Below are 27429 nucleotides of genomic sequence, written 5' to 3' on the forward strand. Positions count from 1 at the left end.
CACACACACAGCATTCCACACTAATGGCTTGCTGTGTCTCGGAGCAGATAACAGCCGGCTGTCAGAAACAGAGCTTTCTAAGGGCATATCCGCATTCCTGCAGCAATTCAAAAACAATGACAAGAGTGGCCACTTGATTAAGGGGATTATGGGACGTTTCCAGAGGCTGATCAGAGCGCAGTAATGCAACACCTCGTCACACTGGCACCGCGGTGCTCCAGCGGGGGCGCAGCAAACGTTATTCCACTCGCCGAGGTGGAGTGCCAGCAGCACTGTAGCCACAGAGTCAGAGCGCTCTACGTGCCTTGCCAGTGTGGACGGGTAGTGAGCTAGTGCACCCAGGGCTCCTTTATTGCGCTGTAACTCACAAGTCTAGCCAAGCCCAAAGACATATTACATTTTAATCCGTTCTTAAACATATGGAATGAACAAGGAACCTAAAGCAAAACAAGAAGTCTAAACAAGGACTTCGCTCTTATTTTACTTAGCATCGGACAACTTCACATTCTCAAAACACATCCATTGTTTCCTTTCAATTCACTCGCACTGGAAAACTTAAGACTGATCTTCTACATTAAATTTAGCATTCTTATAAAATATCTTGCATCCATGCACAGAAGTGCCTTAAACATGTCATGCCAACTTCTGCTCAGATTAGTCTTGCTTAGCAAGTTTCAACGTAATTTCAGTCTGCACTGCTTCAGAGTCAATGCAGACAGAGGTCACTGGCATAGCACTAACAGTACAAAGAGTCCTCCCCCATTGCAATCCCATAGTGCACCAGTGGCTTTTCAAAATCTCCCAGAACCCACTGCTTCCAGGAGATGTGGGAAAGGTACCCAGAAGTAACACAATTGAAGGGGTTTGGAACGGCACTGCTGTTGACATAGGACAAAACTTCATATTTCACAATACAGCTGATGTGGGCACACAGAATTGCTTGTGCTTAAACAGGTTCCATCCTATGGGTATAATTAGGAATGGTTAGTTTCTCTAGGTTTTGGTAAATTAACATTTTTTTTCCAGCGTAAACTCAAATCTACAATAATTCTTTTTCTACTAAACAGGAGATGAGACAAAATCTTTCCTCCCTAAAGGCAGCCTCTAGCATTCTACCAGGTTAACTTCCCCTTTATTTCTTTACAAATTTAATATATTCCACATTAGTAGATCATGATTCAGCTATGACCAGACAGCTGATATCCTGATTTAATTGTTTAAAGAGATGTCAATAATGAGCAAGGATTTTCCTTATTGAGACTCATCCTGTTTTTAGCAATGTTGTCCTTGTGGTTGGTATCAGAAAAGGGAGACTTGTCGTGTCGCGCCCCCCCCCCCCCCCCCCCCCCCCCCGCCCCTTGCAGTCGTTATAGATTAACCACTGCATCAGTCTGCAGGAAAACAAAGCAGCTTAGCAAACACTTTAACTCAGTCTTCCGTCTGTCATTGTTTCTGACCATGGATTTAGCTAAAGAGATCAGACTCAGCAGACTTTTAAGTATTCACACACCTGTTTACCCAAAAGAACATTACAAGGTTATTATTGTACCAGAGAAAATAGCAAACCTAATCTAACACTACGTGTCTAGCATGCTTTTTGCCCTTACTTACATTTTAATACAAGCTGCCGTTAAAAGACAAAGAAAACTTTTTATTTTGGTTTGGGTTTTTTCTAAGTGGAACGCTGATTCACAGCTTTGATTTCCGTTATAACACAAGTAGTTTTGAACTCAGTAACTGCTGGAACTGTAGTCCCTGGTATTCTCTTTAGCCTTTTTACACTAGCAAGCTTCAGAGCTCTAATTCACCACTGGTGCACCTCAACCAGCGAGAGCTACCACGGAAGCTGAAGTATAGACATGGCTCAGGGTTTGTTTGGGTTTTTTAGACAGCCATGATGTCTGAACCCTGTCTTCATTACAGAATCCAAATTTGCTACCAATGCTGGAACTGAACAGATGGCAAATTACAAATACTGAGCTTGCTAGTGAAGGTTCAACTTCTGCCATATTAACCCTTTCAAATATTTTAGAACTATTTGTGTGTTCAAAGCATTGACTATTCATTTGAGTGCTATGTCTTCATTTTGGTTTTAAAATAATGGGATATGTCTGCAATCCTTTACCATAATTGCCATGAACCAGACAGACTGAAAGGGCACAAGACATCAAGGGCACCCCTGAATCTCAGACAGAAAGTCCTACATTCAAACAACGCACCAGCAGAGACAGAATTAGATACTAAGCACTGGCCTGAAAAATACGCTGGGCAGCTCTTTGACGAATGGATGTCTTTTTGTTCTGTGTTTGTACAGCGCCCTACACAACGGCGTGCTGATCCGTGACTGGAGCTCCTTGGCGACACAGTAATACAAATAATCAACCACCACCCATCAACATTTTCCACTAAAGCGTCACCCTGAATCATATCGAAAGAGTTTTCCGCCGTGGTAGAATCCATTTTGGATACTGCACTCCTTGACCAAAACCTTCTTCAACACAGTTTTATTTACCAAGACAGTGATTTCAGATGCCCCCAAACTTCTAGAGCTAGCTGAAAATCTTAAGGGGTCGTCCCCCCTTCCTTTTTTGGGGGGGGGAGGGGCTCAGAAATGTGTCCCTCTTTTACCTGCATTGCTCCTTGGGTTGCACACATTGTTTGCAGCCCTCTTAGCACTTATTGGCCTATGAATTAACCAAAGACATTAAACCTGCCCTCATGTGTCAGCTCTATACGCCAGCAGCCTGCCAGGAAGGTTAAGGGAAGAAGCACAACAATTATTTTAAAACATTATTGCTTGTTACCACCATTCTACAGGCTTCATTATATTTATTAGAGTATTGTAGTGCACACTGCAAATATTACTGAAACTGGACTATCCAGTTTAGGAAGGGAAAACGAGAGGTGAGGGAAATGTTCTAAGAATCAGCAGTCGCATTTTCAAGTAGCTAGTGAACCAAGGGGAACTCACTACTTCCCCACAGTTAGTTTCCAGTGGTCAGTCCTACCACCTCAGTCTACATGTGAACTAGACCTCATAAGTGAAGCATAGATAGGTCTGGTCACTGCACGGATCAGAAACTTCTAAAGAGCACTCAGATGTTGTAGGAAGTGATGTTGGTAGTTACTCTTCCAACTTGATCTGTACTGAATCTATGCTCCAGCATAGTGTTAGGGGGCACTGTGGGGTTGGAAGTACCTTAAACCAAATGCAAAGTCTACTAAATGCTCCGAGACCTCGTGCCTTGTACTTTTTGTGAGAATAGGAGAATTTTAATCTGAATGTCTTGGCCAAATTACTACTTGTATAATAATTCCACTGTACCTAAAAAGTGTCCCTTGGAGTTTCACGTGGAGAAACTATTCACCTCTTTAAACTGTAGCGTCACATTGCTATCACAGAATTCTGTTCTATTTAGCTACTTAGCGCACAGTGGTTCTCAAACTGTGGGTCGGGACCCCGAAGTGGGTCGCAGCCCCATTTTAATGGCATCGTCAGGGCTGGCTTAGACACGCTGGTGCCTAGGGCCGAAACCCGAGCTCTGCCACCCAAAGCTGAAGCCTGAGTGTTCAGCCCCGCATGTTGGGACACAGGTTACAGGGCCCCCCCGCCTTTAGCTGAAGCCCTTCAGCTTTGCTGGCCTCCCCTCCCCGGGGCAGTGGAGCTTGAGCGGGCTCAGGCTTCGGTCCCCACTCCTGGGATCGTGTAGTAATTTTTATCGTCAGAAGGGGGTCGCAGTGCATCGAAGTTTGAGAACCCCTGTTATAGCACACCCATCACCACCTGAACGCACATTCCACAGACTGCATTCCACAGGAGAGATGCGTGCATCTGAATGGTGGGGAAATGCTGAAGTGCTCCCCTGACCCGCCACCCCACTGAACCCTCTCACACACACACACACACACACAGTCTGCCATGCTGTGACAAACAAGTGTAATTATTTGAGCCATTTTGTTAATATTTCTTATCCGTCCTGTATTTCCATACAGGCAGGGCCCATCACGGGGAGCTAAGTGAAACAAGTAGGGACATGCCCAGATTTCATGTCTGCCAGAGCTATCAGAACCACACATGACAGCCAGAAGGTGAGGATGAAGAAAGATATTTGGAAAGGGCAAAGAGCTGGACATACACTTCCAGGAACAGGGAGAAATGGTGAGCTAAAAGTTTAAACCACAGACTAATGGGCAAATAGAGGGAGGCAGAGCCACAGCTAACAGCAGGAAAGAATGCAACTACCAGTTTGGAGTCTTTGTAACTCAGGTTTCAGAGTAACAGCCGTGTTAGTCTGTATTCGTAAAAAGAAAAGGAGTACTTGTGGCACCTTGGTGCCACAAGTACTCCTTTTCTTTTTTTGTAACTCAGGTTTTCCATCCTGCATAGTGCAGCTTCCAGTCACTGCATCCATGCAAGATGCAGAGTAAACACTTGTTCTTTATTCCTTTTTTTTCTTTTTTTCCCCTTCCCTAAATAGGTTGTTTAAATGGTGTCTGTAATTTGGATTTGTCTGTTGATTGGAGGATTACAGCTGCTTTCCACATTCCCCTGGGAGGAACTCAAGATCCTCTTCCCTCAAGGGAAGAAGAAGAATCACGAGAGGTTAACTATCCTGCAGGGAACTAGGTCAGGAAAAAGGGTCTTCCTTCTCTATATAGGTACTACCACAGGCCCTGTGGAAGGCAGGGGATTCCAGGAATCATAAAAGTGATCCTTCCAACTTCAGGAGCATGGTAATGTACTGCTACAAGTGTGCAATACAATAAGAAGAATGACTTTCATTTAAAACCATAAGATCTTATTTAATAAAAGAGTACTGTGCTTTTGGGAGTTGCAACAGCACTCACTAGTATAAAACCTTCTCCCTGGTGGGAGCATACAAGAAATGGACCTGGAATTTGGGAGGAGGAAAGAAACAAACATACGTTTTTAAACAAAAAAACACTCAATGTAAAAATGTCTTCTATGAAAGACTTTCAGATTATACAGGCGAGTATTGTGAAGGCTACAATAAGGATCCTTACAAAGAAAACAAGGGAAGGATTTTGTTTATGCTGACAGTGCAAATTGAGCAGACCAAAACCTATCTTCAAATATTTATTTTCACATTGTGAATGTCAACATTTTTTTCTGCCTTCATAACAAGTGGGTAATGTTCAGTAACTGCAGACAACCAAGGTCAAAAACATCCCTTCAAGGTTTCATTTGGCTAGATAGTATTAAAGGACCCATTTGGCCAGGGTTTGAGATCCATAATAAAGTGGGAGACTGAAGAATTCGGCGGGGCGAGGGGGGTATCAGGCAGGTTATTCATGTTTTAAGTTATAAAGGGTGAAAGATTAATTGTTAAGATAATAAGCAGAATTTCAGCCAACAGATCCACTAGTACTTGTTCAGCAGGGTTCTCCACCCCCCCTGCAATGCCCTGACTTCAGAGCCTGCCTCTCTAAGTTTTGTGTATTAAAATGATAAAAAAATCCAAACTATTTAAACTGTACTTTTCATAGCTACAATTTCTTTCACGCTGGGGGTCACACATGGGCTCAATTATTACCATTATTTCAAGACTTTGCAGGAGAAGGGGCGGTGAGTGGAACAGACTTCTATAGCATTTTGCGACTGATCAGTTGCAAGGAAAACAAGAGAGTCATCTAAAGAATATGGACTGTTAATACAACAATTTCAGTACATTGCTTGTGGGTCTATACACAAATGAGATGGACTTCTTACAAGCCTCCAAGTATTTCAAATGCTATATTAAACCATTATCTCAGGCAGCAAATGATTTAAGCGCAGGGGATCCACTTTACAACTTGGAAGGACAATGACAACCTTCTAGGATCCTGAGAACTGCATCTATTTTGTATAATAATTTACATTGGCTGTAATTGTATTTTTAAAAGGCACCCAAATACAGAAAATGCCAGACAACCCTGTGTTTTCTTTTACTGGAACTTTCTGTGATAAAGTGGTTGGCAGAGTTCATGAGCCATGAAAACCTGCAGTCTATCAGCTTTGTTTTTCACCCTCCAGCTAAACAGACACTTTTACAGAAAACATGAAGCTTTAAAAAAAAAAAAAAAAAAAAAAAAGTAAAGCCCAGGTGTTCACAGAACCATTATAAAAACTTAAATGAAGGTTCTAGACTTTTTGGTCTCCGTAAGGGATACCTCCATGTTTAAAGGAAAACTGCCGAACAGAAGGAGCCATTAGAGACCAGATTTTAGGATCCCATGAGCCACAATTGGCCAACAAGTTGCACTTTGATTTGCATAAATTTGTGCAATTGTGAAACTAACAATGTTGGATCAGGGATTGGCTTGCAAAAATAAGTTATTTTGGAGAAGAGAAGTAGAGATTCAGGGCAAACATTTTCTATTTTATGATATTCAAGTTCTTATATTGCACCTGATAGGACAGACATTAATGAACCTCCAGGCTCCAAGCCTGCAACTGAAGTTTGGCCTAAAAGCCCATTTAAACCAGCCAAGGCAACCTTTGTCTTTCATGGCTTAAGGACAAAATTTTCACCATTCTGTCTTTCTGCAAGCCTCTAGGTTCTTTTGCAATGCACTTTTGAGAACTTTATGATGTTCATTTAAATACACATTGGTGCATTCTGGAAAGCAGAAACATCACAGCTATGTGCATTCCTACTGGTCCTCTGTAATACAGTGGAGAATTAAGAGTTTGGGGGATTGCCTGGTAAAAAAAAAAAAAAAAAAACTTAGTAAAAAATTTTACACAGACACTCTTTACAGCTGTCTGTGTTACTAAATGTGAAAGATGCAGTTAAAAGGTAATAAGGATGATACTGAAGAGTAACCAGAAACTCAGACTTTGTTTCCATCTCCTTCATCTGAGTCACCTGTCTGACACAAAGTGCAGGATCATCGCCTCACGCAAACAGAGCATGACATGGAAAGGAAAAAGGGTGCGTTTCAGGGATTTTTTCGTTTTAACTGTGTTAATCATCATGTTTATGAAGGGTAGTCACCCCACCTACAGAGAGGAGCAGTGCTGGCTTTTCTCCAAGTATTACTATCAAACACTCTATTTGCCGTTATTCTCTGAGCCGTCATACAAAAGAGCATTTAGTAAGTCAAAAGAAGGAGGTTGCAGAGTTAACTAAATCCAAATTTATGTAGTTTATAGAATAATCAACATGTACAAAAATTAATTCACGTCAGACACAAATTAATAGAGATGCATTACAGCATTTGGCTCTTGAATTTGGTTTCAGAATATTAGAGACACCCTGGGAGTAAGTCACATATATGCAGTGTCAGAAATATCAGAGTAATAATACTTAGCTGAAAGTTTTATACTTGGTTACTTTTATTATTGTGCTCTCAAAATGTTGTTCCTCTCCACTATTATTGTATTTACTTAAAAGAAGAAACCAGAGCCTGGTCAAAACTAAACAAGGCAAAAATCAGGCTGAAGGTGCACAAAGCTAACTAAATATAGAGTCAAGTATCAGTCGATCAGAAACCTTTATTTTAGAGGAACACAAAGGATGAATCTATGAGAACATAAACAATGCACTTGCACTTCACAAAAAGGGGACACTTCCAAACATCACAAAGATGAAAACGAAAGCCACAGCATAATGATAAAGGTAAACTTTAATTATTTTAACTACATGGTACATCACAGTTAGTTGTTAGCTCAGGTTTCTCCCCACACCAGTCTATGGATGGATCTTCACATCAGCATGAACTCAGATGATTTGCACCCACATAAAAGCACCCAGGCTGGCCTAGCTCAGGCGTGAGCAACCATACTGCAAAGCCACACGCGAGTGTAGTGTCCACTCAGCTGCATCCACACTGGCGCTGTACTCATTTGAGTGAGGCACTGGGACCGCTGGGGCCATATCCTATGGTTCTTAGCACTGCAGTATGATTCTTCCCCAGTGAATTGTGGGAGAACTGCTGGGCACACAGGGGAACAGTGGGAAGACACTGCAGGACTACCAGCTTCCACACTGCAAAGTGGTCAGGTTACGTGAGCTGTAGCCTTTACCTCAGAACAGGCCAGCCCGTTCAAGTGAGAGTCTCGTGTGTGTGTACGGCAGCCAAGACAGGGGCAACGCTGAAGAAAAAGCCTGAATTCTATGCTTATGAAGAATTGCAGTAGATACTTAACTACGAACACTAAGGAAAGGTAATGCCAAATCATTTAGATTGCCCAAATCATGGTCCCCTCTCACCCTCACACACAGCCTTTGACAGGGATGCCGGTCCTGAAAGTACTTTACTTTTCTCCATTTGTGTATTCCTTTCCCTCAAATTCTATGCACCCTTACAACTTGGTCCTAAGAAGATCCAAGAATCAAGCTTAGAGGAAAAAATATATTAAGACACTTTCCCAGATTGCTCCAGTACCCTTACAGCATTTTAAAACCACTCAGAAAGGAACCCGCTCTGCAGTTCAGTTTGGTGGGAGGAAACAATAGATATTAAAGTCCTACATTTTAAACCATGCTGTTCTGCTTTAACCTAAAGATTACTCATCACCACAGTACAAGGAATTGGAATATGTATTTTCCTGCATATGCTTGTCTACGATTCCTCCTCCAGCCTTCAGCCACACCCACGTGACTGGTTCTCAGTTGCACACCTAAGGGACGCTAACTTCTCAAAGGCAGACAGTAAACACAAACGCAAAGAGTGTTCCCAGTTCAAGCAAACAAGAGGGACATGAAAGAAAAACACAAACTCAGGGAAATGTTATAAAGAAAGGCTGTAAAACTTACTACAGCCCCGGGGTAAAGCTAAATTATACACCAGTTACTGATGCAAGTTTGACATGCTAATTTACTCTCCAATTGAGAAAAAGAAATGGGCACTTGGTATTGCATTCGCTGCCACAAATACTACCTCATGGATAGAGTAAGGGGAGGGGGGCAGGGAAGAGACACCGACAGAGATTTTCTGTTAATAATGTTTTGAAAAACAATTAAAAACAAACAGATTGTAGAGCTCTGCTAGGGTCCAACATGGTCCACGTCATTTATGCTCCTTTTCCCTCTTTTCGCATATGTATGTGTACAACTGAAAGCTTTCAAGAGCTCACAGCGTTGCGGGGAGAGAGGTACCAAGAGCTATCACAAGAGATCAGGTAGTTGCAGGCGTTCCTGGTTAACAAGGCAATAACCATATATTGGGCTGGGCTGAACAGACATTCTGAGGACGGAGCCTATGCGTCTATCTGTCCAGCATGCAGCTGTAACTTCAGGGTCATCCATGTAATAACTTCCCCCCTACTGGCCCTTCCTCCAAGTGGTCTTTCCCAAAAGTACATGGTGTGCCCAGCTGGCGGGAAGCTGGTGCAAAGGACTAGTTGGGCTGAGGGGCTTAGATGAGTAATAGTGCAAGTCTCCCCCATGCTGCCCTGCTACTGTAGCAGGATTGAAGGGAGTTTCATCTTCCTACGTGGGATTGGGAGGATGGCTCAGCTTTCAAAAGTTTGGAAACCTTGTTCTCTCAATGCCCTGCTGCTTGGCCAACCCTACAAATGAGTCATTTTAATTTATAAACAGGCTCCTTCTTCTCCCTCAACCCTTGCCCTTAAAAGCAAATATTTTCCCTTCCCGATTAATTTTAAAGCTTAGTACTGAGAAGGCAGATGAGAAGCAGGAAAGTGGACAGTTGGGCCATGTCTGCACTACAAGCCTTTGCTGGTATAGAAAAACTGATATACTATACTGCAGAGGTGGGCAAACTACAGCCCGCAGGACGCTCCTGCCCGGCCCCTGAGCTCCTGGCCCCAGAGGCTCGCCCCCCAGCCCCTCCCCTGCTGCCCCCTCTCCCCCGCAGCCTCAGGGCGCTGCGCCCGGGGGGGGGGGGCAGTCAGGAAGGAGAGGGAAGTTGCAGGGGGCAGTCAGGGGTGGGGGGTCCAGGGGTGGTGGATGGGGTAGGAGTCCCAGGGGAGCCGTCAGCGCAAGAAGCGGGGGGGGTGGGGGGGAATAGGAGCCACAGACCGGGCCACGTCTGGCTGTTTTGGGAGACACAGCCTCCCCTAACCAACCCTCCATACCATTTCGGAAACCCGATGTGGCCCTCAGGCCAAAAAGTTTGCCCGCCCCTGCTGTACTGGCAAAGCATTCCTAGTGTGGATGCAGCTAGACAGGCAAAACTGTGCTTTTGCTGGTACAGCATATTCCAGCCTCCCTCCCACCCTTAAGCAAAACAAACTACACCAGAAAACGTGCAGTTTTGCCAGTCAAACTGCATCTACATTTGGGACTTTTGCAAGCACAACTATGTCAGTCAGAGAGCATCACATCTCTTCACACCACTGGCACAGCTACCCCGGCAGAAGTTGGTAGCATAGACCTGGCCTTGGACCCCCTGCCCACGAGGCCCATCCCTAAGGCAGTGGGAAGCTGTGGGGAAGGGAGCAAAGGAAAATTCTAAACAAAGCACAATTTAGAGCACAGACTGGGTCAAAGCAAGTGTTGACAAAATCTAAAGCCAAGAGAAACATTTCCATGAATTTCTTCCAAGAGTTCCAGGGTAAACGTTATTTGCAGCGTTTGCTACTGAACACTGCAGCACTGCAGACCCTTGAAGTGAAACTATTAACAGAAGTGAAACGCACTTCATTTAACGATTATATTTGAATATTTATTGTATTCCAGTCCTCCTCCCCCTGGTTTATGTATTCTACTTCGGCTGAAAGTTCTTCAAGGCAAGACATGTCTTCTTAAGTTTATGTGAAGCACCCAGCACATTTTTTAGAGCTAGCGTAATAAAAGTAATGCATTTATTTTTTGCAGTCTAAGCAAAAATAAATGAGAAGTAGAAAAGTACGTCAGCTTTTGAATCGTATATACATACATTACATGTGCATATACATAGATATGCATTAGTAGTACAGGTAAAGAAACATGGCTGGCAACTAAATCTTGTTATGAACAGTGCACCTATAGGGTTTTTTAAAAAGGCTTGAAGACAGCAGCGGATTGCAAGGAAGGAGGAGGAGGAGGACGAGGAGAGAATAACAAATGTGTGGGGCTAAAAGATGGGGCAAGAAAGTAGGAATCAAGAGATAGCTGTGCTTGTTGTGGACAAGCATGTGGATTGTTAAATGCAGTTGCCAATCAGAGCAGAAGGCATAGAAATCTATTAAAACAATTCTAGATAGAATTTCTGATGTTAAGAGAACAGCTGCATGTTGGTATTGTACAGCATTCCTGCACTCTGAGTGTCTAAAGGCAATGGCCATCAAACACAATTCTTTTTAGAATTAGTTACTTATCTGACAATTGGCTATGAAAGTTTCAGAGGGTGGGCCAAATAATCGATCTTCCTCAGATATGGAGCCTCACTGAGGTCTATGAAATAGTCGAATAAGACAAGCAGGATTTGGCACCAGGCCCCACTGAACTTTAAAGAAGAACAAGGAAGAACCACTGGTTTTCTGCTTTTAAAAGGGCATGAAAATTCTCTGGATAAATATGAACTTTAATATTTGTTATTGTTTCACCTTCCTTACAACACTTAGTGCAAGCACTATGTTAAAGGAATTGGAAAATTGCCCAGTTTCTCTGTAAGTATTGAACCTCTATATTGGGCTCACCTGAAGGAATACCTATCTGTAAATTTACCTACCATTAAGGCACAATTGTGTGACATTACGGGGCTCAGTTCCAATATAACATGCCTGGGTGCATAGGTAAAGTGTTATAATTATGCTAGGTAACCCTGTTTTAACCCTAGTGGAGTCTAGTCTAAGACAGAGCTTGCTAGTGTGCTTATTTCTGTTGACAAAGGCAAGAAAGCATGTTGTAGCACCGTTATGCCACAACCACGTTTCATGAGTGTGTTTAGAGATGGTTATTTCTGTAGTATAATCAGGGCTCACCAGTACACTTTAGGGGACTACTGTTCATCAGTTTACTTTACCACAATCACCAAAAGCTGCACTAGACAGAGCTCTCTCCTTTTTGATACTAAAATTAAACACACAAATGTTGACTGATGTGCTAAGCCAAGAAATGGGGGGAGACTCACAATTCTGTGGGTTTAGAAGCTCCAATTTTAAAGACGCTAGCAGCCTACCAGAACAGTTGGCCTCTAACATGTTAACATGCATGATTTATATCGCTCTGAGGTGCAACATACATAGTGGCTCTGGTACACTGAAAAATTCATAACAAATTACACAGGGAAAAAACCAAGTGAACTATACAGCTGCAAAAGCTCTTCGCTCAAAAGTGACGTACAATGCTCTGATTCAAATGCTCCTTGCATGTGGCTTTGATTCAGTGCAGCAATTCTCGATCTTCCCATTATCTTCTTTCTACTCATACCCACACTTTTCTTTTTTAGTTTCCCCTTTTGCAGGAAGGCAGAGCTGCAGCTGAGATCAGCACTTCACATGACTGCTATTCAGATCTTCTATTAAGATTTTGCCAAGATCGTCCAGCATAGAGAGGGATGGGCACACAGCACAAGTCATCACGAAACAGACTGAAGGACAAAATCCCTTTTTAAAAAAAAAAAAAGTGCACACTTTAATCCGCTTTTAATCATGCTCTACCACCATAACATATTTGAGGACTTAGCCTCACCTCTCTGCAAACAGATTTTCCAGGGAAATCATTTGAGCTGATTTACATATTGGTATAAAAAAAAGTTTCTTTGAAGAAAAAAATTTCGTAAATTAAGAAAGTACACTTCAGATGAGGCAGCAAAACAAATAGCTATGCTACAAACGATGAAACTGTCTGATAATCTAATATTGACAGCATAGAGCTTTATATTCAAATCCAGCGCACGCTTATGCGCATGTTTAACATTACCACCATGAGTAGTTTCCTGTGATAGCAAGGGGCAGGACTTGAGAATCCAGGAGATCCATATCAGTCCTATAGAGCCATTTCAGCCAATGGGACTACTCATAATAAAAGTTAAAGAAAAAAAGGCCTGTATATAAGAGTTAGTACATTCACATAAGAGCTCAGGATTGAGAGCAAAAACTTATAACAGAAGGAAATTGTTTTCAACATCCAGCTTTCACAGATAGCTGCAGGTGGACAGCTGCTTCTGGCAATCTGAAACTCATTAAAACAGTCTGCAGTCATTAAGAGGGGCATCCAGTCATACATATCTCCCTCAGCTCTAGACTCATGATTTACTAGGTGAAACAAAGGTAGCAGACATCAGGCTGAGCACCAAGCTTGAAATCCTCTGAACATGTTAAAACTTTTGAAATTTAAAGACTTGTGAGCAGGGGCGCTGGAACAATTTTTATAGTGGGGGTGCCGAGAGCCATTGAATCAAACGGTAAAATCTTGTATATAATGGAAATCAGTTCAAGCCAGGGGGTGTGGCAGCACGCCCCACCATCCCTAGTTCCAGTACCTATGCTTGTGAGAAATCATTTGTAAACTAATAACTCACTGATCATTAATATTCTTTTGTAGTGTATGTAGGCAAGGTGTATTCAGAATAACTGATATATGCTGGAATTATGACTAACAGGTGTTTAAACCAGGCATTTCAGGGGGAGTTGGTAAAAAGGTCTGCCTTACAAAGGAATGTGTATTTGATTCTCTGGCCAGCCCCATCTTCACACAAAGGCAATGAAGGTTCATTTTTACATAATGGTTAAAAAAAAAAAGCTATTAAGCCAACAAACGGGGGAAGAAAGAGCATGGAGCTTCCTTCACTACCAAACTCCATGTTGCCTTCCTCATAGCTTGAATAAATTTTACTTTGACGGGTAACCCTCAGAAGACTCCATTTCAAAAGTTTACTGGTCTATAAAGATGGGGGCTGAACCTCAAGTGATAAGCTGTTGAATAAGTTGATTTAATACAATATTACTGTTTTATAACAGTGTATAGGGTGAATTCTTTTCTGGAAGCTAATGACACACCAGTGATTAACATCACTGTGAAACATATATATTACCACTATATGAGGAAATACAAATAATTAATTATATTATGCTTTAAAATCTGTGGCTAAACAGGGAGAAACAGGTGCCCACCCAGACAGGAGAGAAGGCAGCTATTTATCTGTTTCCTATGTAAATTAAGCATGGTGGAATCAAAACAATGAGAGCTCCATTTACATACAGGGGGATGGGAGGCCCACAGGAAGGGAAGAACAGCATGAGGTCATCTTGCATCTTGAAACAAAAGTCATTGAACTTTGCTTATATCTTCCAAAGACAGAAGCCATCTTTGGCATCCATCCCCAGACACAAGAGGCCAGCGGGCTCTTGAAAGCTAAAAGAGACAGGTCCTTCGACCAAGGGTGTTGCAGGGCTGAAGTCTCTGGGAACTGAATATAGGTGAAAAACCTGCTTAGGCAAAGATCTGTCACCCAGGAAGACCAGGGAAGCCAGCCCCTTGTGCGTCTATGGAAGGTCCTGACAGAGAAAATCAGCCACAGCTGGGAAAAAGGGAAAATGGTGAGAGAAACCACGTTGAACAAAGCCTGTACCTTGCTTGTTTTAGACTTTTAGATGTGTGTTTTCATTTTTATTTGCTCGTAACCATTTCTAACTTTATTCCTTTTACTTGGCATCACTTAACCTATGTGAAATCATTAATAAATGTTTTATTTACTATAAACCAACTCAGAGCTGTTTTTTTGTAGAGAAAAGTGTATTTACCGCAGTTAAATTAATAAGCTATGATGTGCTTCTGTGTCTTTAGAGGAACAAACAAACCACATGATTTCTCTGAACTGTCCAGGAGAGGGCTGGACATTGCACAGAACACCTTGCTGGTTGTAATCAAGGCTGGTGAAAGACAGAATGTAGTGGTGGAGCTATAGACAGGTTGCTGAGGTCAGAGCTGCTGAACTAGGGCTCTCTAGCACACAGACACTCAAGGTGTGACCTGCATGCTTGTAGGCTGGTTGTGAGCATCCCAGGCTGAGAGCTACAGCAGCAAAGCACCATTCAGCACCCAGGGTTGCAGGGCAAGTGGTGATTGCACCCCAAACCCCAAAACAGACAGTAGTTACTAAGATGTTGAAATCATTGTAAGCTCAGATAGTTGAAAGTGGTGTTGGACTAGAGTGATAGATTTGAACCGTAGCCTTTCCCCACACCTTGCAGTGCAGGTCACACGGCACAATTCCCATCTTGCCAAAAACCAGGGTGCTCTTGTGTCAATACCTCTAGGGTCTCTCCAGTTCCTTCTGCTTCTTCCCAGTTGGTCATGGGAGAAAAACTCTGTATTATAGTGGTGCAGCAACATGACTATAGTTAAGGTTGCATCACAACTTCTCTTTTTAAGACTGACCTTTCTAAGGCCTCTAAAATCAACATGCTTAGTCAGATTCCTTTGCGATTTGGTGTGCCCCAGGGGATGCAAGGTAGGGTTAGTGATCCCAATTTGGTGTCCTTTGAGCTAGGGATTGCTGAGATAAGCCTTGGGGGGGAAAAACAATCATTTTTTTCAAAAAGTTTCTAGATGGGTGTTTTTTGCAAAGAGCTAGAGGTCAAAGTATTGATTTGATGTGTGTCAAAATAGTCTCAACTGTTGCGTTTCACCCAAAGTAGTACATGGCACCCACTAAAGCTTTGGGAGACCCAAACTGAGAACAGTATTTAAGCAAAGGTACATGTTAACAGCACACATGCACCAATACAGAAAAACAGCTAGAGGGTTTCCATTCCTGCCATTTTACATGCTTTAAAGATCAACTCTTGTAAGTGCTCTGAGATCTGTAGTTACTCGGATCGCTTAGAAATTTGGTGTGCCTTGTGTGAATGTGAGTAGCATTCTGAATTTGGGGTCATTTGACTGAGGGGGTTCCCAAGTTACAGGAACCCCCTTTTCCCCCAAAAAAACAATTTCCTTCTGTTGCCTTGTACTGCTAAAGCGGAAGGTACTAGTGACTGGATGAATCACAGACTTTCTTAAGATTGATGGCTCTGAAATCACACTTCAATTAACTAAGGATCAATTCATTACAAGCGGCAAGCCCTCACCTAAGACCAAAGGCTTTTTGAACTGAGTGTCTGGAGGTTACAACAATTTGAGTCATGGGTGGCAGTTTTATTTTGGAGGGAATGTAATCCGTCGGGGGTGGGGGGGAAGATATTAGATGCGAGAATGATGGGAGGGTTTTAGGGGGAGAGCGGAGTAGGGTTTGAGGCTGCAGCAAGAGGAGGTTATGGGAACAGGAGAGAGGGTGAGGGTTCAGGTGAAAGAAGTGTGTGACACTGGGAAGGAGGATGTGGGGGTGAGTGGCAGCAGGACTGGAGGAGAACAGCAGCACCAGTCAGACCCATCTTATTCCCTCCCATGTGCGTACTCATATCTGGGGGGCTCTTGCCATCTAGGGGAGTCTGAGCACCCCACCCTGGGCCCCTCATAGGAGCTTTGTTCCCCCCTGGGGTTGTCTGAGTTGCTCTTGCTGCCCCCTGTGTTTGTGCCAGGATCTGGGTGAGCCTGTGCCCATCTACAGGAGTTGGACCCGCCCTTTTCCTAAACCCCACTCATCTGAGTCCCCCTTCCTCCTTCCCATGTGAACCAGGATCTGGGCAAGTCCTGCTTTGTTGGGTGTGGAGCTGAAAACAGGCATACTTCATGCCCATCACCGCTCTAAAGCTCTCCGGAGTGGGATGGGAACACCACTGAGAAGAATGGAGCAATTAACACCTCTCAGAGCTATTGTGTCAGGTTGTATTCATCTCCACAGGGCATTCTCATTCAGCTGAGGACATATGCCTCTTCACACCTTTCAGAGCCTGAATTCTGCAGATGGCTGTGTAGAGGAGGAGCCCTTTCTCTCCACTGTCCCTCTCCTTCCTGGTTAAAGTATGACACTTTTAAGTGTTCTGAAATACATATACTTAACTAGATTTTCTTAAAATTTGCTATGCCTCTTGGGGGTCACTGGAATCAGGAATCTGGAGGTGTAAGCCCCCCAAAATAGACCTTTTTCCAAAAAATTTCTCAAGGTGGGTTGTTTGTGTTTTTTTTTTGGGGGGGGGGGGGGGGTTGCACAGAGCACTGTAGACACTTCTTAAAGCAACAGAAGGGTTTCCCCCCCCGTTAATCTACCTCTCAGAGGCTGTAATTCTTCCATCAACCTAACCACATGTACCACAGGGACTAGGTCAGCTTAACTATGTCAGTCAAGGATGTGAATTTTTCATCTAGGTTGATCTAAATTTTAAGCGTCGACCAGGCTCAGGTCCCACTTCTTAAGTGGCTCAAGAAAGTAATTTTCCATTTTTGAGCCATTAAAATAAAGCAACAAGCCAACAGCTAGGAATCCCTTTCAATGGTTTCTTAATGTCAGATCCCCCACCGGGCAAAGCCCTCTTCCTGTCCAGGCATTTCTAACCTGTTCATCACTGTGGTATCTTAGGAGCTTCGTCACCCTGCAGGTTAGTGATGCACTAAAAAAGTCAAGTCAAAATTTCAGTGTTTTAGTGGCTTTTAAGCACTGCTGGAAATCTGAGCCATTGGCTGCCCCCTCCTGCCCATCCAACCTGGTTAAAGTGGTGAAAAGAATCACCTTTCCATAATCCCTGGTGGCGCTGGAGAAAAGCAACTTTCCTCCATGGCCACGGCACCAGCAAAAAGTCTGTTCTGAATCAAGTTTATGAGGCTTACAGCTTCTGAGAGCGACCCTAGACTGCAATGTAAATACCAGTCACATATCTGGAATTGTATTTACAGCCACAAACAGCTCCCAATATTCAATATATAGCAGCCACAGCTCCCACGCCTCGGAGGCTAATGGGGGTTTTCAAGTTTGCCACCTTGTCAGGGGTCTTGAACCCTCAGCTGTTTCTGTATGTCCAGGGAGCAGCAGCAGCCGCACACTTTAGTCCAACTGCATCTGGCAAGTTGCTGTCTTTTCGTTCAGATGTGGACCATACTGTCCATGTCTTCATAGTCACCTCCAGACTGGATTATTGCTATGTGAAAACTGTAAAGACCCCAGCTATGAATATAGCTGCCCACACACCAGTGTGATCCCTGCATGAGGAACCACTTACACTTGTGCTTCCATAGCCTGGACTAACTTCCAGTTCCTTTCTGGGTGCAATACAAGGTATTGATGTTAAACTATAAAGCCATTTATGGTTGGGTTCCTCATACATTAGTGAGCACCCTTCTAACATTCTAATCTAGCCATTTAGATGCGTCACTAGATTCATACTCTGGTGGCAGGCCATTTGCATTCCCTCTGCCTCCCTATGGTCCAACAGAGCCCTCATTTCTTAACCTTTAGGGGCACACTGCAAAACCTATCTACTCAGGGCTTTTCTCAAGGGGTTGCTTGACGGAGGGAGTTTGTTTTTACGGACATCTGGGTAGGGAATTATTTGGTTTAACATCCATTTAGCTGAGGTTTTTATTATGTTTATTGTAAGTACACCTAAAGACTGTTAGGCACATCAGAGAAATGGGAAAAAATAATACATTCAAATGTCTGTCCCGAGAAGGTACATGCTTTCACTGCTAATAGGGAACAAAAATCCTTTCCCCCTTCTGTTTGAATTTCTTGCTTTATTTTTCAGCTTGCTTCCCTGCCAAGACAGCTTCCTTCTTTAAAATAAATAAAAGGGTAATAAAAGCCCTCACCACTGATGTACACAAGAAAGAAAGAAAGGCGGATAAAAACCCCATTCCATCAGTAGCTGAATATCCAGAATATAAATAAATTTGAAAATGTAATGGAAGAAAAACTAACATGCCAACATAGCATCTCCTCAGGTCATATGTCAAAGGTCTTCCATCAGCACTCAGTGCACACATTGGGGGGGAGGGGGAGGGGAGAGACACGGACCTTTTGTAGTGATAATCAAGGTGGGCCATTTCCAGCAGTTGACAAGAACGTCTGAGGAACAGTGGGGGGTGGGGGATAAACAAGGGGAAATAGTTTTATTTTGTGTAATGACCCATCCACTCCCAGTCTCTATTCAAGCCTAAGTTAATTGTATCCAGTTTGCAAATTAATTCCAATTCAGCAGTCTCTCGTTGGAGTCTGTTTTTGAAGTTTTTTTGTTGAAGTATTGCCACTTTTAGGTCTGATGTGAATAATTGTTCTATTCCTCCTACTTCCAAGTAGCTGGTGTCATTACCCCATATAGGGGATTTTATTTTATTAGATGGGGAGATGATGGGGTAGCCACCATCCAGGTTTTACCTAGACAATCTGTTTTTTAACTTTAGGGTTGCCAGGTATCCAATTTTCAACTAAGGGAACCTGGCAGTGTCTGATCAGATGTACTGATCTGACACCAAAAGTCCAGCGACTGTGGGGTGGGGGGAGGCGCTAGGTCATTAACCCGCACCAGCCCCTGCTCAACCAGGGCCGCCTCCTATCTACAGGCAAGATCCTTTTCAGGCTGCAGCAGCTACAGGATAAGAGACAAAACATAGGGGAGATTTTTTACATCCTGACCAAAAAAATACCCCAACAAAAATAAAAATCTCACACAAATGTCAAATGTATTCAATGCAATATTAGACAGTCTACATTAAGTATGGAAAAACTGATATGACTTTTAAACAAAGCCTCAAAAGATACATACACTAAATTTGTCTGATACTATTGTTTAATAAAACAGCTATTGTCATGTATTTATCAACAATCTTTCATAAGCTTCCCTAGGGGTTTACAGCTCTGAAAGAAAAATAAAAATCACTTCCAGAAAAAAAATGTACAAAAAAGCCTCAGCTTAGAAGTTAGCTTTCACGGGATTTCTTTAGGCACTTTATAAATGTTCTTTATGAGTGACTTTTACATATATACTATCATAAAGGTACAATGTGCAATATTAAACAATGTCAATGTTCAAAATAAAAGTGGAACACTCAAAACTGATTGATATTGGGAGGGGGGTGTACAGAGGGGACAAGAAAGGTCAGGAATTAAGGTAGAGTGAGAAGTCAGCAGCAAGGTGCTCCTAAATTGCAGGAATATGGGGGCCTCTCTTTTTAACCACCCCACCCTCCCAAAGGAACCTTTAGCAATCCTGAAGCATGTCATGTGATTTTTACCTGTTCACACAGAGAACCGGTATCCCTTTCCCCAGGTTGCTGGGGCCCTGCCTCTGAAGGATTAATAACTTCTTCTCTCTGGTTTATAGAAGATAGAAGAGTTTCTAAAGTTTAGGCCTTGAGACTCTAGTACAGGATCTGTTCCCCTCTTGAAAGGAAGGCACCATATTCTTGTGCTGTGCTATGTCTGTATGCATGATAATGGAGAACCTCTCAGCGAGATCCAATCATGGTTGAGCAGAAAGATCCTTCCTGGGTCAAGTAGTACAGAGAAGAATGCAGTCCAGCCTGCTTGCCATCCAAGCAGATATACCCCAACTACGGGGGTGTAGTAGTGGGGAACCCCCATGCCACTGCCCCTCTGAGAAGGGAAAGGCCCCCTACTACAGGCAATCCAAGGGAGATACTGAACTATTGTGCAGGGATGGGCCACAAAGGGCTTTGTGTTGGGGTGTACCTTAGGGCTGGCACACTTTGCAGCCCAGAGCTCTGCCTGGCACCAATGACTCATCAACTCAGCCCCTAGATACCATGTCCCCCACATGCCCCAAAAAAGGGCACACACCTTCAGAGATAGACAAAGGGGTTCCTAACAAGCCCAGAGAGCTGTCCTCCTGCTTTGTGGGGCTCCCCCTTTAGGCAGTACATTCTCCCACCCTGCTGCTAGCTTAATGCACTCCCCTTTGGGTAGAAGGTCTCTAAGGGGCAAAATGGCCACATCAGACACCCAGCTACAGCAAAAGTGCAGAATCTCCTATGGACACAATAGCCAATTGTATGTGCAGTCCCATGAGTCTGGGATCACAGAGTTCACAGAGCCCTGTCACCATAAACCATTTTTAAAAATGGATTTAAATGAAAGATTCCAACTGGAATGGCTCCCTCCAGTGTGGTCAAGGCATCCTGTGGTTATAATGGTTTCTTGACAACCATTATCAGAACTAGACAGTCACCATTATAACCATATTATGCTCTGACCACACTAAAGGGACAGATATCCTGCGTGTGCAGACATCGGCTATCACAGCTCTGTGCCAGTAAAACACCTGTTTGTATATTTATAAAGTGTCAGATGCACCCCCATTGTTTCTGGACACAAATAACTGAATGCATAGCAAAATGTAAGTGACCATCAGCAACTTTAAAAAAAAAAAACAGTTCACCCGCCCCGCTGCCCCAGATATATTGCAGCAGCCAAGCTTCCTTTCAGGCATACGTATAAGCGAACAGATTTTACACCTTTAAGACAGTGTTCAGCAAGAGTAGCAAAACACACAGGGCTTCTTCAGGAGGCTGATGCACTTGTCTAGGGATCCCAGTGGGGGTAGACATTAACCTCTATGAGTAAAGGAAAGCTTGCTTGAACAATCTGCTCAGCACTGAATCTATTTTAGGAGCAATGACCCAGATCTTTTTTTGGCAGCAGGTAACTTGTGTAACTGAGATGAACTGGCAAGGAGTGAAACAGGCATCAGGCATTGTCCAGGTGTTAATCAACAGTAGAGGAGCCCAGGTGATGCAGGATGGGACCTCCTCCATATGAGCTTGAACCATCTCAGGCCAAGGGTGGATGTACACTACAAAGTTAGGTTGGCTTAACTACTGAGGGCTTTGAAAAATTTCACACCTTGTGCAATGTAGTTGAGCCAAGCTAAACTCCAGTGTAGACACCGCTAAGTCGACAGAAGAATTCTTCCATCAACCAAGCTGCCATCTCTCGGAGAGGTAGATTTTCTAGGGCACGTCTACAGCAGAAATGACAGTGGCACTGCAGCACTTTAGCGTAAACACTTACTGCACCAATGGAAGAGGAGTCTTCTGTCAACCTAACAGTGTCTACACTGGAGCTTAGCTCGACTTAATTACATTGCACAGACTAGACCATTTTTCACAGCCTTGAGCTACTTAGCTAAATTGGCTTAACTTTGTAGTATAGACCAGCCCCTACAGGAACAGAAGAACCCCGTCTCCCTTTCCGGGGCTGTAGTAAATGTCTCCAGTACAGCAACACAACTATAGATATACCCCAAGTGTATGCTACAAGCTTTTGCCATTATAGGTTTTTGGTCAGGGGTGTGATGTGTGACCAATATAGCTGTGCAAACAAGAGCCCCTACTGTAGACAGTTATATCAGCAAAAATAAATAGTTTATTTCCCCAGATGTGGGGGGGGGGAAAAGGGGGTAATACCAGTGTTTACCTACAAAGCACTCCTACTGTAGACCTGGCCTCAAAGTAAAGGTGGGGTGAGTCACAGCAATCCAGTAATAGTTTAGTCAATGTTTTGGCCCACAGCAGGCACATCTTTTACACCAGAACGCTTAGGGTGATTTTTCAGAAAAATCAAGATCTGACAGGTATCTCTTTACCCAAGGCAACATATCAGTGTGAAATGGTCAAATTGTTGTCTAGGCTGAGCCTCTTTCTCAATTAAAAACTTCAAAAAGAGTGAAACATAATACAAGGCATTGTCAGAAAGAGCTAAGGAGATGGAGGAGCAGGGAAGACATTTAGCCATGACTGGCAAGACAGGTAAGTGTCTAACAATAAGCACTCTTTTTAGCAGGGCTGGTTAATAAGCAACTGAGTTCTTGGCAAACAAACAGTGGGAAGCCCTTGCTGAGACCTTGAAACTGGCAGATGATGGATTGGAGGCTTGGCACAAAAGACAAAGCAACCCAAGTTATACTTTTTGTCACAGCGAGGTATTTGTTTAGTTTTTTTCCCTCTTATCTTCATCCAGTGTCTGAGCCATTTTACACACACAACCCTTGTAGGAAAGAATAAGTAAGACTGAGGATAAACTATGGTAGGGACTATTCTGGAAGACACAGAGTTCAGATCTATGCTGGCCACTTTTGTTAATGAAAAGCAAGGAGGAAAACTGACAGGAGGCGCTGGCTCACTTAGCCAAACGTTCCAATTCTGCAATTCCATTGTCACTTGTGACTGGTCAAGTGGTGGCATATGTAAAAACCCCTCAGGTTAGAGACAGGCCTAAATCCACTGGGAGGAACCCAACACTCAACTCCGTTAAGACTATAAAACCAGATATTTAAGTGTCAGCATTACAGCTGTTCACATAGGATCAACAATTTTATCTTTAACTTACACCCACTTCCCCCAGCCCACCGCCCCACATGCACACAAACACCTTCATTAAGGACAACTATACTGCCAGAAATAATAAAAATTATTTTTTTCCCCCACAGGCTTGGATCTGCTGGATCAGTGCAAACTATGTGAAAAACAGCAACAAAGTAGTACTGTACTAGGCTGCGCTGAACAGCTACCAGGAATTGTTTATATTTTCTCCTTCAACCTCCCACCATTCAATGTTTTCAAAACAACAGAGTGCTGGGTCAGGCAACTACAATGAGAAGAAAGGACAAAAGTAGGTATATCTGCTCAATACAAATGGTCTTTGTCCAAGACTCTGTGGAAGGACAAGTTTGCATAAACAATCCCTGAAAGGCAAAAAGCCTATTAACTGCAGCTAAACAGCAATCAGGTGAAAGCTCCAACCTTTATTCAGTTAATGAGGAGGAGTCTCGCAGATGCCCAGCAGAAGCAACGCAAACAAGCAAGCCAACCAGTGTGAGCACCATGAGTATTTGAGGCCATACATTTATGAGACTGAAGTACAGTTGTATGCATTTCACACATCCCTCCCTACATGTTTGAAATCTAGGGTTGACAACAACCTCCTCCACACTACGGGCAAGTTTCATCAGTGTCAAATAATAAAACGGCTATCGGATCTCAAGGAAAACAGGAATATAGAGAAGGGGTGGGGGAGGAATGTCACTCTTCTCCCCCCCCCCCCCCCACACACACACACACATGCTGCCAGTAACACTAGCGCAGGACACTGTGGGGCAAGAAGAAAGTGGGTATTTTTATACAGAATACTTCCATAGTAATAAGGTGAATCAAACACTTCTGATGCACTAAATGTCATAAACGGCTTTGCTCCTGCCATCAGACCTCCGAGAGTTAGAAATTTATCACTAATTCCGCAGGGATTGTTCTGTACATCTCCAATTATAAGACGATGATTATAACCAAGTAATCATTCCCAGACTGCTAGGAAATAGGATCACTGCATCACACGTTACTTTAATTGGAAGTAATTTCTTTGAATATAATTTTCTAGAAAGCACAACTTGCCACTTACAGGAAAGGATTAAGTTACAACGTCATGGGAGGTGGGGGGGAGGGGGGAGAATGGAATGTCAATGTTCTTCAGGCTTAAAATCTTAAATAATTAAAACCAAAACCAGAATTCTAGTCTACTACAGATTTATCAAATATTTAATACAAAAAACCCTTACGTAAGCCACTATCACAACTGAGCTTAAGAGAAATTTCCTTCTTCCAAGCATGGCTTAATCTGTTCCCAGGATGCATTTATTTACTCTGTGATTTTTGTTTAAAGAGAACTGAACTGTGGATGTACATGTTAGCTAAATTATTGTCCTTTTTGAACACTACTTTTAAGGGTGGGCAGGAGGGGTGCTAACCTCCTCTCCCTCTGCATGTTCAGTGCCTCTTATCATGGACATAAGATGATACCTTTCTATAGTATGTCCTTTAATCCCTTTGGTGCCTAAGAACAGTCCTTGGACAGCACAACACCTTTGTGTGGCACAGTTTTACTCTATAAAATAATCACCCTGCTCTTTTAAACAATCCCAGCACTGAGATTGTGGCACAGAAAGGGTTGATTTCAGCAGAGCAGGACAAACGTGGATGGATCTATGTCTGAGGGCAAAGTGAATGTCTCCGTTGCATTTGCACTAGCAATCCAAATACTCAAAAGGGTAAAGTTGGAAATGTGCTGTAATTTAAACCTTTCCCAGGAATTTAACTGTTTCCAGATAGCTGAAATATTTATAACTATCACTGCTACAGCCAAGCCCAAGTCAATGGAGAGAAGGAAGAGATTCCCGGCTAGTTAAGAATCCATTTTATTATTGAGTTTGCCATACAGAAGCAATTAATGATTAGAAACTTTTGTCTATTTATCGCATTAAACAGGTCAGCATCAAATCCTTTCAGAAGGATTACCTTTCAGATTTGCCCATTTACCTGGACTTTCAGCTAGAGTATTTTCTGCTGCTAGGAAACACAGACTGATATATATAGCTGGTTGCTTTTCTCAAACCCCAAACCCTGAACATTCTCTTTTCACCCTTCTTTTAGCTCGTACGCGCACACACACACACGCCTTTCTAAACCATTTGCTTGTGGAATCAATGTGGATCTTCCACAAATGAACCAGATGGCATTATTACAGAAACTCCTCTGAGTACCTCCTAATACCTAAAAAACAGTCTTGGCTCAATCCCCCCGTCACCTCCTTCAGATGAGGGCAGAAGGAAGGAAAGAACAAAAAAACCCTGCACCTTCACTGAAAACCAGGCAAAGTGAATATCTCAGCCAAAACTGTAGGCACCCAAATTTGAGCGTTTGAGTCATTTTGTTATCTGCCATTTAGAAGGACAATCAGCAAGACTTGATAGAATAAAAATATAGCAATAATTTGTACACGTATGGTTGGAATTAAATGTACATAAATGCACCGTCACTGGTTGCCCTGCTGCTCTATTCTATCCAGGGTGGATAAAAATCAATGATTTTTTTTTTCTTTTAATGGATTTGGGGGTGGGGGGAGGGGAGATAAAATGCATCCAGCAATCATCCCAACATAATGCCAACTATAATAAACTTCAGAGCTAAGGGTGAACTATTCAAGAAATATATGTTTGCTGATGATGTTTTAAAGAAAGTCACACCAGTGAACTGACAGAAGTCACTTAAGCACTTGGGGCATGGCTACACTGGAAACTTCAGAGCGCTGTTGCGGGAATGCTCCCATGGCAGTGCTTTGACGTGTGAGCGTGGTCGCGGGCGAGCACTGGGAGACAGCTCTCCCAGCGCTCCTGGTAATCCACCTCCACGAGGAGATTGGCTCCCAACGCTCGGAGCCTGTTTATACTAGCGCTTTAAAGCGCTCAGATTTGCTGTGCTCAGGAGGGTTGATTTTTCACACCCCTGAGCCAGCAAGTTAGAGACCTATAAAACGTAAGTGTAGCCAAGTCCTTAGATTCAGAGACTGCTGAAGTGCTAATCTCACTTTTAACAGCAGTAGCTTCTTCTGCCAGTGTAGAAAGTCCAAAGGAAGAAAATACTCTGTCATTTCAAATTGAGAAATCGTTTGGGACCTGAAAAAGCAGGAAAGCTTGTTTTTCTTTTCCAGACTATGTACAAAATGGTGAAATGAAGATGAAGACGACTGAGTTAGCTGCAGAAGCCAATATTTTAAGTTTTTCATGTTGACCTGACTGACATAGTCTATTTGTTTTGTTTTTTAAAATATATTTCATTTAATTATTTTAGTTAAAAACAATTTTAACAAAAACAAACCTGATTTTAAAAAACTTGAATGTTTAACTAAATTCAAAAATTCATATGCTTGTTTTGTTAAATTATTATGTTTGCTGTTGAAGAAAAAAAATCCAGAATACATAACGTTGTTGTTTTGGTTAAATAAAACTATTTAAATGTCTGTCTGGTGATGTTTTCTCCTCCTAGAAAATCCTCCAAATATTAATGATTAACCTGTTGAATTGGAGATATTTATGAAGTCATTGGGAGGTGAACTATTTGCTTCAATTACCTTTGGTAAATGAAATAACCAAACAATCATTCATTTTCCGATATAGCTGTAAAACTAATCTGAAAAGTTTTCAAAATAAATCACTTCAAAAATGTATAGTGTGTACCTTCTAAAAATAAAAACTACCTCTATCTCTGAGTTGTGAAGAATATGTATTAAGGTTATGACAACCTACAAGAATGCACTTATGTAGAAATCCATGATTAAATCGAGTCTTCCTGACTAGTGATTTAAATCCATTTGCTTTAAATCAAATCCACCCTGATTCTATCCCCAGAGCTTGTTATCCGGTGCACCATTATGTGAGCCAAAGTATTTGCCTGGGGCCATTAAGAGAAAATTTGGGTAGATGACTAACTGCTTCACCTGGATACATAAAGAATGCAAGCTGGTAAATGTGGCTGCATATGATTTCCTGTAGCTTAAACACCCACCCGCTTCCTGCGGAGTGAAGAAACATCAGATATAAGATAATAAGGTATGAGTCAAAACATAAGGGCATGTAACCTCAAGATGCATTTTAAAATGCTTCCCAAGGAGCCCAAGACCCTTGCATTTGTGTGGAGGACTTCTAATCAACAAAGAAAACGATGACTAAGTGGCAGATTCAAAGAACAGTCCCATAACATTTTAGGTTTCCTTCACCAAATGTTACTGTTTTCATTATAATGAATTTGATGAACTACTACACCTACTCCCTAAGTCCATGATCTTGAAAGCTTATCTACAGTCACAAGGATCCCA

At 42.6% G+C, this 27429-nt stretch overlaps 1 protein-coding gene and 1 long non-coding RNA gene across 9 annotated transcripts in view; both read right to left on the bottom strand.

The window, feature by feature from the left end:
• Window positions 1-27429, bottom strand: part of MAP4K4 (mitogen-activated protein kinase kinase kinase kinase 4) — a 245918-nt gene that overhangs the window by 196352 nt on the left and 22137 nt on the right. The window lies entirely within an intron of this gene.
• LOC122463914 lies at window positions 6751-26488 on the bottom strand. The gene is made up of 4 exons (XR_006287668.1): window positions 26275-26488; window positions 13175-13180; window positions 8156-8160; window positions 6751-6762 (listed from the first exon to the last, which is right to left on the bottom strand). It is a non-coding gene; the product is annotated as an uncharacterized LOC122463914 (long non-coding RNA).

This window comes from Chelonia mydas, chromosome 1 (assembly GCF_015237465.2).
Source record: "Chelonia mydas isolate rCheMyd1 chromosome 1, rCheMyd1.pri.v2, whole genome shotgun sequence".
In the NCBI taxonomy this organism is placed as follows: domain Eukaryota; kingdom Metazoa; phylum Chordata; order Testudines; family Cheloniidae; genus Chelonia; species Chelonia mydas.